The sequence below is a fragment of the Polistes dominula genome, unplaced genomic scaffold, assembly GCF_049000335.1.
Source record: "Polistes dominula isolate Pdom_NZ unplaced genomic scaffold, Pdom_raw_medaka contig_82, whole genome shotgun sequence".
Classification (NCBI taxonomy): domain Eukaryota; kingdom Metazoa; phylum Arthropoda; class Insecta; order Hymenoptera; family Vespidae; genus Polistes; species Polistes dominula.
In genome coordinates, this window is record NW_028301046.1 from 1010814 (window position 1) to 1029862 (window position 19049).

At 38.3% G+C, this 19049-nt stretch overlaps 3 long non-coding RNA genes across 8 annotated transcripts in view; 1 reads left to right on the forward strand and 2 right to left on the reverse strand.

Annotated features, from left to right (window-relative positions):
* LOC149031609 (uncharacterized) overlaps positions 1–19049 on the forward strand; it is a 207613-nt gene that overhangs the window by 152803 nt on the left and 35761 nt on the right. The gene's annotated exons all lie outside the window — the stretch shown is intronic.
* The window catches only part of LOC149031612 (uncharacterized), a 64804-nt gene that overhangs the window by 32066 nt on the left and 13689 nt on the right, over positions 1–19049 (reverse strand). The gene's annotated exons all lie outside the window — the stretch shown is intronic.
* Positions 2146–3723, reverse strand: LOC149031613 (uncharacterized). The gene is made up of 2 exons (XR_016177560.1): positions 2642–3723; positions 2146–2540 (listed from the first exon to the last, which is right to left on the reverse strand). It is a non-coding gene; the product is annotated as an uncharacterized LOC149031613 (long non-coding RNA).

Below are 19049 nucleotides of genomic sequence, written 5' to 3' on the forward strand. Positions count from 1 at the left end.
CTTCTTATTTTACTTTCTTCAACGGGAAAACAATGGTGGAGGTTAAGGTAGAGAATACTACCTATTGCCAATAGACGACGGATACGTTTACGATAATACTTTTCAATAAAACTTACGTAAAATAGTTGATAATACTTTATCATATATTACTATTCAAATTATTGATATCAGAATTTATTTATAATAAAATTGTAATAATATTAGGTCGAGTCATAAGTAACCTTTCGATGCGTCTATGTAGAATTTATTTTTCGTATTTACCTACTATAAGTCATCGAAACAAACGGATTTTCAATATCCTAATATATATAAATTACGTGTCACGTTGTTTGTTCGCAATGGACTTCTAAACTACTGAACCGATTTTCATCAAATTTTGCACACTGTGTGAAGTTTCATCCAAGTTGAAAGATAGGATAGTTTATCTCTCAATTTATAATCGCAATATTATTTTATTACGAATTATTTGTTTATTAGCAAAGAGTCATGATTATTATGAAATGAATTATTCTTACGATTATATTTTTTCATATACATAGTTTAATAGTTATCTGAGAAAAACGATAAAAGAGAGAGAGAGTATTACTACGATAATACTTTAATATTTTCTACGAGTCGTATTAATTGTACTGTTAAAGAGACAAGAATATCCATCCTCCAGTACTGCGGGAAGAGAAGAGGATATACCTTTACGTAGAATTCAAACCGAGCGAACGACAATGCTTCGGTATTTTCTCATGAATATTCACGAGCTACGCTTCTCGACGAGAGGTAAAAAAAAAAAAAAAGAAAAGAAAAAAAAAAGAAAAAGAAAAAGAAAAAGGAAAAGGAAAGAAAAAAAATAAAAGAAAAAAATTAAACCATTGTACAGTTTCCGTTTAGAAAGTTCGGAGAGGGTCTAAACGTTTCTCGGTAGAATGCGTTTTGCAATGTTTATCGATTACGAAATCGTTGGATATTTTATTTTTTCTTATTTTATTTTTTATTTTATTTTATTTTATTTTATTTTTTTTCTTTTTTTTTTTTACTCGTTTAGAACCGTACACGTTCTTTGTTACGTTGCATCGTAACAACGTTAAAAAGATTATTGAAAGGAAAATAAAATAAAATATATATATATATTAAAGATTGCAATGTTGTTCTACCCCTTTAATATCGTTGAAAATTTGGAATAAAGAAATCAAATGTAAAATGAAGAAAAAAAGAAAGAAAGAAAGAACTTTTACTCAATGACCATCCTTCTTCAGCATAAAATTTTGTTAAACTATGAGAAAGTTTAGCCAGTTAGAATGAACGAAAGAGAGCGAGCCATGGAAGACCATGGAGACCGGAAACGCGTATATACCGGCGATTAACGATAGAATTCGATGAAATCGTAAATTCGTTCGTTCGTTCGTTCGTTCGTTCATTCGTTCATTCGTTCATTCGTACTGGCAGGGTTGGTTCTCTTGTTGGTGTGCGACTGTATTTGCCAATAAACGTGTCGGGTATATTTACGAATGCGTACGAATACCAAACGAATCGGTATGGCCGATCGAAGTGGGGAGAGGGGGTAGGAGGGGGAAGGAGGGGGATCATCAGGGGAGGGTTTTTCGATGCTGGAAAGAGGGTTATTCGTATGTATTCGTGTGTTTGTGATGAAAAGAGATGGAAAATGCGAACGAATATAAACCAGAGGAGAGGATCGCGGGAGAAAATATCTGGCTGACATGGCGAGTCGCACCGACCACCACTGGGGAGCAGTAAAATTTGTTAAACGATGTAAATAATGGATGGGAACAGTTGGACAGTTTTCAGTTATTTTCCCCGAGCGGGCATAATTCAAGCGAAATTTATTGGCGCTGCTCAATTACGGAAAATATTGTCAAAAAATCTACTCGATTTCCACCATATCTCTCTCTCTCTCTCTCTCTCTCTCTCTCTCTCTTTCATATTCCCATTTTCCGATCTTTGACGTTTCAACGATTTCCTCTTCCGATCTTTCACGAGTTTACGAATCTTCTTTTTTTCCCAAACAGGTTGCTCGTAATATCTTCTAGTAAGGTATCTTTTTATATGGATAGAAAGTGTCATATATATATGTATATGTGTGTAGTATAACACATAGAAAAAAAAAAGGAAGTAAAATAAAGTTCGATAATAGGCTATAAATATCGCATAAGATTTTATCTAGATTTGATGTTATTTGAGATATACATACTGACATAGTACCATACCATTAACTATTGGCGTTACATTTCGCCATAGCAAATTCGCGCGTTACGAATTTTGGTGTCGAGCTAATCGAGCATGCGCAACCGCATACCTATTACACATAGTTGCCTACTACGGTCCACGAACGCATGAATAATGTAAAAAATGTGGTAAACGTAGCGGAGGACCCATCCGTTCGTTCGTTCGTTCGTTCGTCCGTTCGTTCGTTCGTTCGACCACTCCTGCATAGATTTCTCCTTTCTCCTCAACCTATCCTATAGCAGCCCAGAGCTCCGGTCGGCCATTTTATGTTCACGCCCGTAGACTTCCTTCCACTTTCTTCCTAACTATAAATAAGACATTATCAGGGGACTACCAAGAGCGAGAATTTTACGGAAGTAACGTATCGAAAATCGATTTTATTCTCAACAAAATATTACCGACTTACGTCACGACCAATAGAATATTATTATCCTTTGTTTTTTTTTTTTTATTATTTTTATTTTGTTGTTCCCATATTTACGAATGAAATTGAAAATGTTTACTTTTTTCGAATTAATTAAGTATCGAAACAATTAATATTATTTGCAACGTTTAACGTTCTATTCAAATTATTACATTGATTTGTATCATCACTCGTGACAAATATAAATCAAAAAATAATACGTCAAAATTTCGGACCATTACCACCACAACAGCAACAACACAACCATTACCGCCACCATCATCATCGTCATCCCGTTTTAAATGGCACGAGAGAGAGAGAGAGAGAGAGAGAGAGAGAGAAAAAGAGCGAAACTTTCGGATATCAAGCTGAGCAGGAAAAATTACGAAACGCGATATTTTTTTCCGGAAAAGATAGGCCGATAGTGGCTCGCGAATTCCATGATTAAAACGTCAAACGTTGCACGTGGATGCCACGATTACCATACGCGTATTCCGCGGAAGTCCGCCATTTCATTGTTTCGACATGGCTGCGTTGTTATCGGCCGATGCAATCAAGCAGGTAGCTATATATATATATATATACATATACATTCTATACTCTGAGTATGAAAAAGAAAGAAAAAGCGAAAAAGAGAGAGAGAGAGAGAGAGAAAATGTTGTATCCGTGCGTGCCACCGCGTGCATGCATGCGTGCGTACGTGCGTGCTGCGTGCACATACATGTGAGAACTAGAAAGAGAAAGAGTATACGGAAACGAGGGACGAAGATGGGAGGGAAGAGAGTGAGAGAAGGATGAAGCGGGTTAGAGGGGGAGTAAGGGAGAGAGGAGTGGCCCTCCGATTGGTCCACACCAGGGCCCCAACCTCCGTCACGCGCGTAACGCGGCCAGATCGATACGCACTGCCCAAGCCACCGTCTCTCTCTCTTTCTCTCTCTCACTCTCTCACTCTCACTCTCTCCTCTCTTTCTCTCCCTCTTCCTCCAGCTACACCTACACTTATCCCTCTCACGTTCGTATTCGTATTAAACGCACACACACTCAATTCTCGTCTCTCTACCCTCCGAGCGTAACTGCCCTCTGTCTCGAACTCACCAACTTCCTTTCTCTCTCTCTCTCTCTCTCTCTCTCTCTTGCTTTCTCGTTTTCTCCTACATCTTGCTGTCGTCGTCGTCGTCGTCGTCGTCGTGGAGAAACTAAAGTCATAGAATGGCCAGCGGGGTTTCGCAAAAGTTGACCAACCTACCTGCCTTTGCGCGATAAAACTAATTTCTTACGTTTTGCTAAAAGTTATTTTAACGAGGGTTCAAATTCCATCCTATATTTAAGTTTAGAATTAACTTTGAACATGATTAACATACATTATTTTTCTTACAACCTTAATCGATTAGGATATATATATATATATATATATATATATATATATATATATATTTATATAAAGGTTTTAACGACAAAGATAAATTTTCTTCGTTGTGGTTACTATCGTATTAGAAGAAAGAAAACTATCAGACATGTTGAACCATTCTCGGTCCCTCGTAAATCCGTGAAAACGCATCGTCTCTACTAGACGTTCCTTCTCACGGTGATTTATCCTCCTCCTCCTCCTCCTCCTCCTCCTCCTCCTCTTCTTCCTCCTTCTGCTCTTCCTGTTTCTTTTCTAGTCCAGCGCATAGGTCATTTTTCTTCGATCTTCAGCAAAGTATCGTCGCAAACACACGATGTGTCGTTGTAGTAACTTACTTACGTATACATGTGTACATATATATATATATATATCTCTAGATAGACGTATGTGCACTAAACGTCGAGGTAGTATATCGCGCGAAGCGATAATCCAATCAGAGAAAAGTCGAGCACAATGTAACCGTTTAATCGACGAACAAGGCGCCACGTTATATTACCATCCCCGATTTAATGCGATATAATGCAAGCTTGTGGATCGGTGAACAATAGTCAGACACGTTGGGATCCCAACGTCTATATCTATATATATATATATATATATATATATAACAACGAAAAATAAAAAGCTAATGATGATCCTAAGCTCGATCATACAGATCTTTTCCTTCAAATCTTCTATCGCGACATACATTTCTTTTTTTCTTTCTTTTCTTACTTGTGTGCAACAATCTTCCCGCATTCTCGCTATCCTGCCAATTTATTCTCCCTGCCCTCTCCCTCCCTCCCCTCCCCCCTATGCTGTGTGCATCTCTCGCAATTCCAATCGAGTTTACTTTTATTGTCTTGCACCGATCATCGACCCTTCTTATTTTCTTACCATGTTTTACCTAACTATATATATATATACGTACCAAAGTAACATCATTGTCAACGAGAATGAATACAATACACTTCTAATCCCTCTATATAAATTACATTTACCCACCCCTTTTCTTTTTTTCCCCTCCCTAATATTGTCCAACCTTTATCTTTCATTATGCCTGTGTGTCTACTAGATTCTCTTTATTTCGTCATCATCATCATCATCATCGTTGTCAGTTTGTCAAGTTCTCGCGTGAGAATCTTAAATCTCAGTCAATGATGATTATCAAAGTAAAGGATAAACGATTTAGTGTAAGACCATCTGTTTCGTGAGAATATCATCAACGTCCTTGACTTCTGATCCTCAGGAAATTGGAGATACTCCTGGTATGCGTACGTTCTGTTAGTAGGGTCCATCAATCGCGTGCAACAGGCACCGGTTAACGTCTATTATCGGTTCACTAATAGCAGTTTCTCATCGTTTTCTAACAACCGATCGAAAATATATATACTTAACACAACTTATGTCAGGAATTAATACTAATAGGATTAATAAATATATATATATATATATATATATACTGTCCAGTTTATTTTAATCAACACTTGTTATTTCTAGAAGGACTTCAATATTTTCTAACCTCGTTAATAATCTCAACATTATTATCTCGTACCTTTTTTTTTTTTGTTTGATTTTTGGTTTTCAAGCGAAAGCGTGACTTTGAAGAAAAAAAGAAAAAAGTCAGCTTTCTAGAAAAGAGTAGACAAAGTTGGATGATACAGGGAAAAAGAAGAAGAAGAGAGAGAGAGAGAGAGAGAAGGGAGAGTTGAAATACAAAATGGTGGGAAAAATGGTTAAGCCTCCTGCGTGTAACTGGATAAGCCAGCGGTTTGTCGCTCTCCCAGGTTTTCAGCTACTTTTTCTTTTTTTTTTTTTTTTTTACTTTACGTCGCCATTCAACTAACTCCACTTTCTTTCTCTTTCTCTTTCTCTTTCTCTCTATCCACCTATGCGTCGGCACTGCCGGAGGGAGATGATGTATGTTCTGTATGATTTATATCGTGGGTGAAGACACGTCGATGGGAGAGGGTTGTTGCGTCAGGGGTGGTTTTTACATAGAACGAATGATGTGCTGGCGCACGTATCCAGACCTTCAAGAGAATCAAACTTACTTTTATTTTTTTTATCTATGTATTAGATTTTATTTGATTTTATAATTGACCATAAATTTGAAGAATAATTTGATTATATTAAATTATTCTTTAGTATTAGAAATTTGATAGCATTCAAATATATTTATGTTTAATAATGAAAACAACAAAATACTATAGAAATTGTATTAAATAAAATAATGAATTAGTTGGAAGTTTGATTAGCGCACAACAGAGAGTTACAATTTTTAAATAAAACCGTTTATATTTTTTTGTTTTTGTTTTATAGAATATTCTTGCATGTTAGATACGCGTGTATAACTTAAAGCGTACATTCTTTCGAACTTACTCGTAGAAACTCGTAGGGGAGGAATAAGAGAACAACCCTGTTTCCGGAACACTGCAGGAAACGTGTATCTCGGATACGAAGTGGCGCATATGATTCTCGTAGGAAAAAAAAGAAAGGGAAAAGGGTCGGAAGGTCGAAGGCGAATCTTTAACCCCGTCTCATGTTCTTTCAGCTTTGTCTTCTTTCTTTTTCTTTTGTTTTTTTCTATTCCGTCATACGTGTCCAACTTATTTTATTTCAATCTTAAACAAAATACAAATTTGAGTAAACGTACGCATAAATATCAGTCCTGAAAAGTTTGGAATTACGATAAAGAAATTGTTTTTGAAGTGAAAACTTCTTTAGAATGGGTGTAATTTGAAAAAATGTAACGGATCGGTATGCGGCTATGTAACGAAGCGGTGGAAGGCGATGAAACGGCCAAGATACTAAATAAAAAGAGAATACAATTATCCTACAGCAGATATTTTGTATTCGTCTGATTCTTTCGAAACTTAGTATTTTGAAGAATTCACTTTTAACAAGTGTGATTTGCACAAATGTTTTTTTTTCTTTTTTTTTTTTAAACGAAAGAAGAACAATTTAAAGAAAAAAATAAATCCTATCACGATTATTATAAAGAAATTCATATTTTCCTATCAAATATCCTGTTTCAAACTTTCGTACGGTAGCATAGAAATATAATAGATAAAAAGTACGAAAATAATACAAAACAAAAAGAAACAAACTGTAAAAATAGGATATCCGCGAATAAGAAACGCGAACGAACGAACGAACGAACGAACGAACCGTCTTTCGTTTTTTTAATGTTTTTTTTTTTTTTCTTTTTTTTTTTCTCGACCTAATCCTTGAACGAGAATCTTCGAGGAGGACATAATTAGCATGAGAATAATAACTCGACAGGTTTCTTAATCAAACTTTTTAAATAGGATTCTTCTTTCTTGTGAATTCTCTTTTACTTTGAGAGGACCAGTCGTCGTAGGAGTCTTCGTCATCTTCGTCATCTTTGCTTTTTCCATAACGGTCTGGATTTTTAATGCGAAATGCTAATCGAGCAACGGTACACTGAAGCACCTTATACAACCCGACGGCAATCGAAAATTGCTGCTACTGCTGCTGCTGCTGCTGCTGCTGCTGCTGCTTCTACTGCTGCTGCTGTTGCCTGTCACTAACCATGAGTGAAAACAGCAAATTGACGTTAATCCGTCGTTGGTATTGTCGAAAAGAGAAATCGATCTTTCGGTTAAGCATGTCGGATGACATCGGACAACAAAATTGGAGAAAACGAGCAGCTTATATATATATACATATTTAATTCGCTGTAGAACCCGCATGATGTGTTTGGCAAGAAGAAATTATTTGGTCCCGGCATGAAATGCGATCCTTTAACTCGTAAACACGATATCATACTATTTAATAACTTCGAATATTATTAAAACGTTCTTATATAGTTTGCAATAGTACGGCCTTTCATTATCAATGATAAATAATAAACTAAAGATCAACGAGTTCTAAATAAAGTTATCTAACTAACTTTTGCGAACTCTGTTTATTATCGTGTTTGATATCCTTGAAATAGAATGTGTGTATGAGTGTATGTGTGTATGTATGTGTGTGATGTAATAACGATCTCTAAAATGTCTTTGATACATAGGAGTAAACGTTAACACGAGACGAATCACAGCGTAACGGAATAAATCAATTGTCGTTCGATTCTCTCTCAATTTATCTTCTCTCTCTCTCTCTCTCTCTTTCTCTCTCTTTATTCTCATTCGTCCAGTTGGTCTCTGCCTCCGGAGTCGACTAACGTTTCGAATCCGACCCGCACTTTTTCACCATCTCTCTCACACTGCATGCCGTCTGGGTAACTCTCTACCGATGAATGGCTACTAGAAAAAGAGAGAGAGAGAGAGAGTGAATGTATGTATATGTGTGTGTGTGTGTATGTGTGTGTCTATGTGTGGGATGGAAAGCAACCCTTTGCCCGTTATCCCAGTTCGATAGGAAACGCGAAAGCCGCGCGTTTTCAAGCGTTTCGCGGGTTGCGCGATTCGAAGGGATGGGAAGGGTAGGGGCACACTCTGGGGCTCGTTTACGGTACAGCCCATTCAGAAATCAATGTCCACCACCTACCTACCTACCTACCAACCCCTCCCTCCCTCCCTCCTACTCTTACCCCATTCCGTAACCTCATCCACATAGTATTCCTCTTCTATTCCCTTTTTCTCACTCATCGAACGTTTCATAAAATCGTCATAGTTTCTCTGACTACTACTATTTACTACTATTATTATTGGTTGGTTGATCGGATCGTCGATCAACGAATATATTCCGACAGATTTTTCAAATTCCTCGTTGAAATGTTGTACGATTTAAACGATGATCATGTCATACACGTATTTTCTGATCATTAAATTTGGTCATAGAATTTATTATTATTGCTATTGCAAATATTCGAAGAATTTTCAAATATTCGAGAGGGAAAAAAGGTAAAAACAAAGAAGAAGAAGAAGAAGAAGAAAAATGTTTAAAGTGTACACCTTCCGAACGCATATTCCCAACGTGTTCTACGTGTCTTTTGTCAAATCGAAGATGTCGAAGGAGACTAGCAAAATGTTGGAAGAAGGTGTAGAACGGAAAGAAAGAAAAAAAGAAAAGAAAGAAAAAAGAAGGAAACAGACAGATAGAGACAGGGAAGAGAAGAAGAAGAAGAAGAAGACGAAGTAGACAAAGTAGAAATAGAAGAAGAAGAAGAAGAAGAAGAAGAAACGTTTACGCGACAGAATACCATTAGTCGGATAATGGGCCGGCAATTAGCTCGGCAGCGTGCATAAATCTTCGCGTGAAAGGACAGGATGCCCGGTATTTAAATAAATAAGTAGCCTCATTGTCCGGCCAGAGGCGTCATCGAGTCACGATGCTTGAAGAATAAGCGTGAATAAGGAAAAAAAATGCTAATCAGTCCAAAAACTCGACTTGTAACGCGTTACGAGTCGAGTTGAGTTGAGTTGAGTTGAGTCGAGTCGAGTCGAACGAACGAACGAAAAGATGGAAGATGATCTACGAGGAAAAAGAAAATGTAGACAAACAAACAAAAAAATAAGATAAAACAGATGACGAAGAAGAAGAAGAAGAAGAAAAAGAAAAAAATTGTCGAAGGTAGAAAGGTAGTAGTAGGTTACGTTTTCTACCTTCCAACGAAGGTTGACGAAGAGAGTTAGTAGTAGTAGTGGTGCGTAGGCGTAAGAACGGTAGAGAGTTTCTTTTCAAAAAGGGCTTGGAAAACGAAACGAAAGGAAAAGGAAAAGGACAAGAAGGGGGGAAGGAGGAATGAGATTCTAGCATTAGAACAAGTTAAAGGTTGGAAAGGTTGGAGAAACTACCAACTGGGACTGGTTAATTTAAGCTTCGAAAAAGAAAAAAAAAACACGAAGTCTCTCGTAGTGTAGTTTCACCTTTTCGTGTTCCTTTTTTTTTTTTTTTTTATCTTTCCATCTAGTTCTCATTTTTTATCTTTTTCTTATTACATATTAACATGGACAAATTTTGTGTGAAAACGATCTGCCGACGATCTACCTCCTACTATAGCACCCTTAAACGCGTTTGCTATATTTCATAATTTTGACTTTTTCGAACCTTTCGTGAAATACAAAAAAAAAATGGAAAACGAAACGCGTACGAGAGAAAAAGAGATAGATAGAAATAGAAAGAGAATGAAAGAAATAAAGACAGGGCTCTCGATTTTAGCTTTTCGAATCGTATTCCTACGCTCTTACATACTTTTATATATGCGACTGCCATACATATATATATATGTATACACCTATACATCGACACAGATATGCATTATTAATGTGAGATGCCGAGTGGATCCTTCAACCGATGAAAGCCGATGCAAGCCGATGCATGACGCACCCATCAGACCGAATCCTGGAATAGTAGGAGAGACAGAAAGAGAAAGAAGAGAGTGTGAGAGAGTGTGAGTGAGTGAGTGAGAGAGAGAGAGAGAGAGATCCACATTTTCGATTCGTCGAGAATGATCCAAAAGATCAACGTTGAAGCATGGAGGAGAAGCGAGCACCTACCGACCGAGTCGCGTTTGTGAAATAAAGGGAAATGCGGTAGAGAGATCGTTTTTATGATCTCCCATGCATGCATTCCGACGCTAATACAACGAAGATGGATAGATGGATAGATAGATGGATAGATGGATAGACGAAAATAGATTATTTTCTTCTTTTTTTTTGTGTCAAATATTACTTATCTTATATATTCTTTTTTTTATAGAAAACAAAATAAACTCGTCATTTGATTTGAAATTCGTAATTAAAAAATAAGAAAGAAAAAAAAAACAAATTATACACAATTGAAATAATTATGAAAAATATGATACTTTGAACAAGTTGTTTTTTCGTACGAGTAATTGAACACCTCGAGAATCCTTGGATGGGTCCTTTCGCTGAAGGAAAAGTTTCTCTTCACTCTTGGACGATCGGAGTTTGAAAGTTTGGAAAAGTCGGAAAAATCGTTGACCATCTTTGGCGCCACGAGAGAACATCTTTTCTCTCTCTCTCACTCTCTCTTTACCCTTCCACCATGAACCAAAAAAAAAAGAGAAAAGTATAGGAGAGAGTTGAGCGAGAAAAGTAGATGGAGGCAAAAGTTAACCGCAGTGGACGCGTGGCTGCACACACGTCGTTCACCCTCAACTTCACCCTCTCCTACCAAACCCCTCGACGAACCTCCGGCCAACACTCCTCCCCCCCTTCCTCCCCCTTCTCCCCCGTCCTGAAAGCGCCGGCCGGATCGACGCATCGCGACGCATCGGGACGCATCGGCCCTGAACGAGGACGATGTGCAATCTATCGAAAGATATTCATGGGGTTTGCCCGTTGGCCCCCCCCGCCCACCCCCCGTTTTCACATCCCCATCAGCCATAACCGTCGCGTCACGAATGTCTTATTGATTGCACCCCCGTTCAAAGTGTGTGAGAGAGAGAGAAAGAAAGTGGGCAATGGTGGACGAGAAAACGGAAGGGTGACTTCGTGTAACATTACGTCCAGCTAGAAATCATCAACTCAATAAAAGAGAGAGAGAGAGAGAGAAAGAGGGAGAGAGAGAGAGAGGGTGGGATATTTATTGACATCAAAAAGTGTATTCATCGCTATTCGTCCAATATATTTTATTCAATATGTGATTTACGAAAGAAATATTTGGATAAAAAAGTCTGTTTTCTTTAAAAAAAAAAACATTATAAGAAATTTGCTTTTTTTTTTTTTTTAGCAACGTAAATAATATGGAAAAAGTAATTTTATATCAGATTAAAGAGATTAAACCTTTTAACATTTCTACCCTTTTTCCCTACATATCTTGTCTAAAGATAGCCAAAAACCTCCCCCACCCCTCCCTTATTGATAATCCTCAGTCGATATTTGCTTCTTTCATTTATCAGGATTTTCGAAGCTTGACCAGTTTTCTATATCGATCCTGTTTGATGTGTATGTGTATGTGTATGTGTCTCTCTCTCTCTCTCTCTCTCTCTCTCTCACACTCTCACTGTGTCTCTAAAACTTTCTAAATCTCACATTCCTATCTATCATTTTGGATTCAGTTAGACGATTAAATTTCGATATACATTTTTGATCCGCGACGTTTGAAAGCTTTTGAATTATAAAAAAAAACAAAAAAATAAATAAATATTCAATGGTTGTTAAAATTCGCATGAAACAATCAATGGGATAAAATATTAATGGTGACAGTTTATATGTTAGATAAATGTGGGAGGATCTCACGGGTTAAAAAAAAAAAAATAAAAAAAAAATGTTTTTATAATCGCCCCGAACCCGGGCCGAGGTTCGCTCGTGCGCGTGTAATTTTCTATATCGGTGACACGGTCATGTTATCGAATCAACGCTTTTTATAGAGGCACACCATAAGTATATACCATGAGAGACGAGAGTTAAAGAGTCATGGGACCACGACTGCAGGAGACGACCATGGCATTCAATGTACTCACGCCGCGGCTCATTGTGCCCCACTTGACTTTGTTGTCGGGGCCCTTTTGTGCCACTCCAGTCTCTCTCTCTCTCTCTCTCTCTCTCACACACTCTCTCTCTCTCTTATTCTTTTTCTTTTTCTCTCACACTCTTTTCCTCTATCATTCACTCTCTTTCTCTTTCTCACTTGGACACTCTCACTTTACTTTCCTCTATTTCACCGCTAACGTGCTCTTGCACTTCTCTTCCTCTTCGACGAATGCCTTTCTTTGTTTGCTTAATTATTCGTTTTGTATTCGTTTAACCACTGTCAAGAGAGATTTTTCAAACGTACCTTGGTCACTGTATATGTGTGTATTATCTACCGAATTGGTGACGCGAATGAACTTAAAAGATTACGTTGTGTGATGGGGGTTTGAATTTAAATGGCGAACCATCTTTATTTTCAACAGTGGGGTAGGTTCGGTACTGAATCTTTTATTCTCTATCTCTCTCTCTCTCTCTCTCTCTCTCTGTTAAAACAACGAACAAATCTAATAGTTTCTAATCTCAAATCTTTTACTTTTGTGTATCAATTAATATGCGATATATAGTTAAACGTATCACTAATCAAACAAAACAAATATCTTAATAAATTAATTAACGAAAAAGTTTATAAAAGAAAAATTCCTTCAAGAAACTAAACCAAAAAAAAAAAAGAGAAGAAGAATATTATGGAGCATGAAACCCTTCGGTGTGGATAGCCTAAAGCCCAACGTTGCTAATCCGAAGCATAGTTTATACGTCATTAAACCTCACACGAGTGAGAAGGGTCGAAAATGATGAGAATGAGTGGGGGGTGCGGTGGGGAATGGGTGGCACGCGCGGAATCCGCGAACGTCACGACGTATATTGGCGCCTAGGGCGGTAGAAGTAACACACACACACACACATACACATGGTATGGCTTTCCGATGGGCTTTTCGATGGGCTTTTCCATCGAGGGCAACAGCTAGAGCCCCGTATGCCAGTGGCTCAGGACGACGAGACGCAACCCCTCTAGGGAGACCCGTCACATCGAATCATCCCCCGGAGATATGACAGCATAGCATAGCATAGCAGTGGTGGCCTTCCACGAGTCGATGGAGGGTTGTTCGATCGGTGGTCGACCCCGAAATCGAGATTAAATGTCCGTCTATCCAACATTGGTTGTTGGCTGCTGCTATCGTCGTCAAAGTTACTGCTGTCGTCATCGTTGTCCTAACGTCCTTCATCGTTTTGTTCTCTTCCTGACCTTACAAACTTGATCTTTCTCTCTCATGAGACTTTCTTACTTTTAGATATACTTCTTACCTTATCAACAAATTTATCAATGTTTCTTCGTTAATCAAGAAAAATATATATATATATATATATTTTTTTTTATTTAATAAAGATAATTATTATTAATTATCTTTCAATATATGGGACATAAATTGTTTTAGGTATGGTTTATTTTCATATAGAAATTATTTATTCGTCGAATATTTGAAATATTTCAAACGAAAAATATATGTGAAATGTTTAAGCACTCAATCAAATTTAAGTAACTTTACTTGAATATAAAAGTACATCTTTTGTTTGAATAAGGTAGATTATTTCGATTCGTTAATATGATTATGAACAAAAATACTTCATAAATATCTGAATAAAATGGAATAAATCGTGTAAATTGTAATACTATTACTACGATTCAATACCATCGTCGTTTCGAACGATCAATGAATGATAATGATATTAACTGATTTATATATAGGTTTCATTCGTATCAAATATTATATTTGCTTTTAAGTATGAAATAACAAAATCGTTGATATCTATTAACGCGTAATTAAATACCTTCATTATTTGACAATTTTTTATAATTAAAATTAATTATTTAAATATTTAAATATTATAAAATATATCGCATTACTTGATAGATTAATTTAAACATCCCACAAAAAAAGATGCATAAAACAAACGTACGACTATTATTATGGGGGGGTTTAGATGAATACGAAGATTTTCTCTTAAACGGAGGCATTCCACATTTCGAAAGGGGTGAAAAAGAAAACTGTAACAACGTTGAATTAAAAATCTTCATTAAGAAATATCATAAATGATATAATTCTTAGCACCTGAACGTCCATGTAACGTCAGTTGAAGGCTTTACACGAGAATAAGGGCTTTTGCGAGCACAGGGAGGTGAAAGAGAAGTAAGGAAGATGAGGGAGGTGTAGGAGGTAAAAGAGAAGAGACAGAGAGAGAGAGAGAGAGAGAGATAGAGTTCCGGGGGTACCAAGAGAAAAGGGAGAGAAGGCCCGAGAGCGAGGAAGACCGTGCAAAGGGCATCATTCTAATTGCCCCGGACTTCCTTTCATCCCCTTTGTGCGACCCTCGGCTGCGCTTCCTCGTCCACCCTCTTTGCTCTTCTCCTCCCCACCCTTTCATCCTCTCTCTCTCTCTCTTTCTCTTTCTGTTTCTCTCTTCTAGCCCATCCTCTTCCTCCTCCTCCTCCTCCTCCTCCTCCTCTGGCATCTCGAACTACGGCACTGCCGACGACTACGACGACGACGACTCTAAGTCATTTCTGCGATTAATTTTTCCTTCCAATTTGCACGCGGCAGTAATTAAGGGGCTGAGACGCAGTACATCATCCGGCGCTTCGACTACGACGACGACGACGACGACTACTACGACACCCCCCTGCGCACAAGCGAAAAAGGGAGCCTCGCTTTTAGTGTTCTGCCTTGCCTCGTCTTCTGCGTGAAACAATGATAACGATCTTCCATAAGAGAGAACCTTCTTGATTTGACAAATTAAATTTATATGCATATATATCTATATATATATATATAGGATTCTCAACTTTAACGTAACATTTTTTTAAAGACTAATATTAATACAGACATTGTTCCCTAAGAAATGAATCCACATGGAAACTCGTGCACAATGCGAGGATGGGTCGGAAGGATTTATTCGAAGTTCAGTTAGTAAAAAAAAAAAAAATTGGTAGAAGGACAGGAAGGAAAGGAAAGGAAAGAAAAGGAAAGGAAGGATAGTAAAAAAGAAAACATATGGAGAACACGTTGGAAAAAGATGAAGGGTGGAGGGGGTAGGGATGGGGGGGGAGGGCGGGGGGGTTTGAAAGAGGTGGAGAACGTCGCGAGTAGAGAGTAGTCTATCGTGGAACGAATCGAGCGGTGGCTGGCACGGCGGTGGTGGTGGAGGCCATGGGAGATGAAAGGGGCGGAGGGGGTTGTATTTCTTTTTCTCTCTTTCGGCGGCTTCCTGCATCCCTGAAACACGGATACCATTCTGTTCGGCGGCCTTTCGAGGTGTTTAATAACGATAATGCCCGAGATAGAGTAGTTTCACGGAGGAGAAGAGAGGGTGCCGAGCCGACAGTGGTGGTTCGTCGGCTCGGGACTCGGTTCATTCACGAGCTCGCTCGTTCGTGCAGAGAGTTCTTCCCCGTGAATGCATTGAATGCCTTTCTGTGCATTCGCTTTCTCTCTCTCTCTTTTACTTTTTTTTTCTTTCTTTCTTTCTTTCTTCCTTTCTTTCTTTCTTTCTCTTCTTCCAGGACTTTATGCCACTGGTATGCATCTCCATCTCCTTTCCACTACCCTTCGGATGGAGATATTCGTCGGTCGGCGAACGAACGTTCTCGCATTTTCTCCGCTTATCACGTGAAAGTCGTCCCGAACTCCACCAGCGGAAATATCGCGTCATTCCGCAGATTTAACAAAATGCCTAGTCGAGCGAGCTCGAATATTCAGATTCCTCGTGTTTCGTCAATAGGAGAGAAATTGATCTATACTCTATGACCGAAACTATCGATTGGGTCCTCTTATACGAAAATTCACCTTTAAATAATGAAAGAAAGAAATAGATTGAGAGAGGAAATATTCTAATGTTTGGGGAGACAAAACTACAAAAAGAGAGAGAGAGAGAGAGAGAGAAAAAAATAAGGGTTGGAGATGCACGGATATCGGGTCTTTGAAAATTTGGAAGCGAGGAGCCGCGAAACCGCGACTTTTCCGCTGAAAGGGACTCCGGTGTATCGAGAGTGTGTGAGTGAGTAAATGAAAGAGAAAGAAAGATAGGTAGATAGATAGAAAGTAGTGAGAGAGAGAGAGAAAGAGAGAGTAGAACGATACGCGATGTATCGAAAGAACACCGACGTGTACACGTTGAGAAATATAGACTCATATACGTATACTTAATACACACGTACTTGTACAAAGAGGTTCGTTTGGTTCGGTGTTTTTATCGGTTGCGCGTCCGCTTACTCGCTTTCTTGCTCGTCTAGCTGACTGACTGACTGGTTGGTTGGTTGGTTGGTTGGTTGGTAGGATGGTTGGTTGGATGGTTGGATGGTTGGTTGGTTGGTTAGTTGGTTGGCTGAGTTTACCACTGACTCTGCATCGAAACATGTAAGTCCAGGAGGGCAATAATAGATCCCACAATGGCACGCGAGCTTTTCAGGGCCTCCTCCTGTAGATGGTGGAGAAGAGGGTGGTGGTAGTAGCATGCCGTCGTCGTCATCGTCGTCGTCGTCGTCGTCGTCGTCGTCGTCGTCGTCGTCGTCGGCAGTGGTGGTGGCGGTGGCGCGAATCTCGGCCTCGGGAGGGGACGAAAACGAGGTAGCTCATCAACTAATGGCCCGCACCGGAACCGAACAACCACCTACCTTCTCTCCTACGGACTCTTGCTAGTCTACGGTACCTCGATCGTGCTTGTATACGTGTATCAATGTATTTTCTATGTAAGTATATATACTCAAACACATAGCATACCAACCACCTACGATATACGAGATCATATACACCCTTCTCTTCTTCCTCATCATCGTCGTCGTCGTCGTCGTCGTCGTCGTCGTCGTCGTCGTCGTTGTTGCAGTTGTTGCAGTTGTCGTTGTCGTCGTCGTTCTACGAGCAACGCACACTTTTCCTCCCATCTAGTCTAACAGTCAATGTAGGTTACACTCAGCCAGTACTGCTACTTCATTTCAGATATTTAGCATTATTACCAACTCCGCTTATATTCCTTCTCCCTTCTATCCACCCTCTCCGTCAAAGAATTAACGACGACCTTCTTACAAAGACTCTTCTCTTCGTATTCTCCTTGCTATCTACTCTCTCTCTCTCTCTCTCTCTCTCTCTGTCTCTCTTTTTTTGTGCTCAGTACTTACAAGTATCATCGTGTACCATCATTCAGTAATACATCCTTGTCTATACTTCAAATAAAATTACGACCTCGAATCCTCGAAATACTTATGCATTCGTTATCATTCCAACGTTTTATCATTATTAGTCGTTAGATATTTTTTCATCTGTAATATATGTTAACGAAATGTTCGTATATTTTTTTTATATCTTAAGATATTTTAGTCAGATTTTCTACACGAATACTCACGAAATAAAATCTTACCTATTCTTAAATCTTTCAAATTATCCATTTTATCATATTTATTAATTGCTTAGATATTTTTTATGTTCTAACAATATTTGCGAAAGACGAAAAATGTTCGTTTATATATATATATATATATATATAAATATATCTTGAAGAGAGGTAGTAGGCGATTTTCGATGATTAAAATAAAAATCCGATATATATCGGGGAGGTACAATTCGGTAGCATAAGAGCTTTAGCAACCTTCTCGAGGAAGCGATCTACACGGCATTCGAGCGAACGGAAACTATGCAAAAGGAAGAAAAAAAAGATTCGTTTCCTCGCTGAGCGAGTCGGAAGGAAGGATTCGCATAAATCCACCCCACGATTCTGTCTCTCTCTTTCTCTCTCATTTTCTATCTCTCTTTACGAGTCTCTTTCCCTCTGACTGTGCTGAAACCACCCCAAGAGCGGACCATGAATATTGATCAGCCCCGTTTCACGTACGTCCTCTCTGCTCTCACGCACCGTGTCGTCCTAAAGCCAGGACTTTCTCTCTCATTCCTACTTTCTCATTCTCTTATTTTTTTTTTGTTCCACTCTCTTCTATCATCGACGTTTAACTTTCTTTCTTTTCTATTACGTTTTATCTATCTTTCTCTATTTTCTAATACGATCGAAAGGAAAAAGAAAAAGGTCCTACTCTCAAGCTGAGAAAGAGCGGACTCCATTTACGTTTGACTTTATCTTGACGTGATCTAGTTATGCCAGGCACGAATCCACCACGCGAAATCATTATGTGGGATCAAACCCCCCACTCCACCCCCCACTTCACCCCCACATCCCATCCCACCCCCCTTTTCTAGTCATCGAATCTTATTTCTCTCCTTCGTTTCTCTTACTTGAGGAACCCCTCAAACCTTCCTATCTCCCTCTTTTTCATTCCGGTTTATCTCTAATTAATTCAGGAAGAAAAAAAACCTCTTGTTCTTCATTTGTTAAGAATACTTTTTTTTCTTTGGTTGTTCGTTCGAATTTTTCATTAATGGAATAAATATATATATATATAGGACGAATGAAAAGTAAATGGACTATCATAACAATTCTATTATTTATCATCCATTTACTTTCGATTCAACCTGTATATATATATATACATATATTAATAATTTAATTTAATTAAATTTACTTTTTATATTAAATTAAAGAAAGTACACTTTAGTTGCATATTTACTTAAATATTTAA